Source organism: Agelaius phoeniceus, unplaced genomic scaffold (genome assembly GCF_051311805.1).
Source record: "Agelaius phoeniceus isolate bAgePho1 unplaced genomic scaffold, bAgePho1.hap1 Scaffold_109, whole genome shotgun sequence".
NCBI classification, from domain to species: domain Eukaryota; kingdom Metazoa; phylum Chordata; class Aves; order Passeriformes; family Icteridae; genus Agelaius; species Agelaius phoeniceus.
Window position 1 is genome coordinate 292432 of NW_027509875.1, and position 2121 is coordinate 294552.

The window sequence follows — 2121 nt, forward strand, 5'->3', positions numbered from 1 at the left end:
GTCTGCCTTTCGGGCACCGCTCACGCCAGAGCGGCCCCTTTTTTGGTTTAGGACAATGCCGCCGAGGACGCGCGGGCGCGCGCCTGGCTTCCGAGACCGTACGAGCACACGGAAAACGGGAGGAAAAAAAAGGAAAAAAACAAACCCACTCTCCGAAGGCCGGCCAAGAGGCGGGGGAGCCCGCGCCCCCGACCGCCTCCCCCCGCGAGGGGAGACGCCGACCTCACCCACGCCGTCCTTCGGAGGCGGCCCAGGCGCCCGGGCTCGGCCCGGCCTCCGCGCGGAGGGCCGGGCGGCGCGCGCCGGACACGCGGGGGGCACAGGGCGGCCCGCCCGCTTCTCGCTTTCACGGGACGACGCGCACAACGCACACGGCACGCGGCCGGGGGCGCGCGGCCGTCGGCCCCCGCGCCGCGCCGGCTCTCCCCTCGGCCCCGACGCCGCGGGCCTGGCGCGGAGCGCCGCCGCGCCGCCGCGCGGCCGGCGTTGTCTCTCTCTTCCCCCCACCACGGGCACGGGCCTTTCCCCTGGGCTCGAGACGGGCACGCGACGGCGACCGGCACAGCCCGCCGGCACGCCTCCCGCGGGACCGCTCCCCCGCCGGGCGGGCGGGCGAGCGACCGGCGGACGCGCTCCGCCGCCGGCCCCGGAGGCGGGCGCCACCGAGAGCCGAGCCGGCGTCGCCTGCGCCCGAGGCCTGCCGGACGGCAGACCCGGCCGCCGCCGGGGCGGCACACGCCCGGGACCGCCGCCGCCGCCTCGCACCGCCGGGGCCCCTCGCCTCGGGCACGCGCCCGGCGGGAAGGCGCCGCGGCGGCTGAGCCGGGGGGCAGCGCCCGCTCTCCTCGTTCGCACGCGGAGACCGGGCGGGGAGGAGCGCCCCCGCGGCCGCCCCCGCACGCCTTCCTGCGCGGCCCACACGCGGCCGCGCGGGCAAGGGCGACGGAGGCGAGGCGACGAGCGGAGCCCGGGACGGGACCGCCGCCGGCCGACGGCGGGCGCCGTCCGGCCGACCGTCCCCGCAGGGAGGGACACCCGTCGAGCGGCGCCGCCGCCGCTCGCCACGGGGTCGCCCGCGCTCGCGGGCCTCCGCCGCCGGAGGGCCCGCCGAGCGCTCGCCCCCCCCCACCGGCGGGCGGGGCGGTCGAGCCAGGGGACGGCCGGCGGACGACGGCGCCGCCGCGCCGCGCCTTCGAGGAAGGAAAGGCCGTCGAGGGGAAGAGAGGCGCCGGACGCGCCGGACGCGGCGCCGCCGCGCGCGCCAGAGACCGCGGCGGCGGGCCCAGGAGAGAGAGCGCGGGCGGGCCCCGGCGGCCGTCGCCCCGCGGCCGAGGAAGGGGCAGAGAGCGCGCGCTCTCTGCCGGGCGTCGCCCGTTACCACGAGGCGGGCGGGTCGGCCCCCGCGGCCGACCGCGCGCCGCGGCCTCTCCGCCGAGGCCGGGCCACGGAGAGGGGGGGGCAGGGCGCCCCTCCCCGGCGCGGCGCGGTTGACCCCGCCCGCGGCGCGCGGCGGGGACGACGACGACGACGACGGCCGCGACGGAGGAGCGCGGCCGGTGGCCACGGGACAACCACCGCAGGGGATCGGCGGGAGTAGCTGCTCCCCACCCCTCAGTGGCGCCCCGCACGGCCACCGCCCGCGGCACACGCCCGCCGCCGCCACCGCCGCCGCCGCCGCCACGGCGGGCCGCGCCGAGCCGCCCGAGTCTTTAAACCGCCGCCCGGCCCCGCCGGCCCCCTTTCGGCCCACAACCCGCAGCGTTTGACGACGCCGAGGGCAAGAAAACCTGGGGGGACCGCCGAGGCGCCGAGCGCTAGGTACCTGGCCCTGGGGCGAGGGAAACGACCTGCATGGCCCCGCCGGGGTGCCTCCCCCGCTGCCGCCCTCGGGGGAGCGTCCACCGGCGGGGGCGCGCCCGACATCTGCCGCCACCACCGCCACGTCCTTCTCGGGGCCCGGGGTTTCCCTCAGTAGCCCGGCGCTGCGCGCCCGAGAGGACCGCCGCGGCTCGGGCCGCCCCGCCGGCGCGGGGGACACGCGGGCCCGACCACCGAGCACAACCTCGGGCGCGCGCGCGCGCCACCCAGCGCGGCCCGGAACGCCCGGGGCCTCGGCCCTCG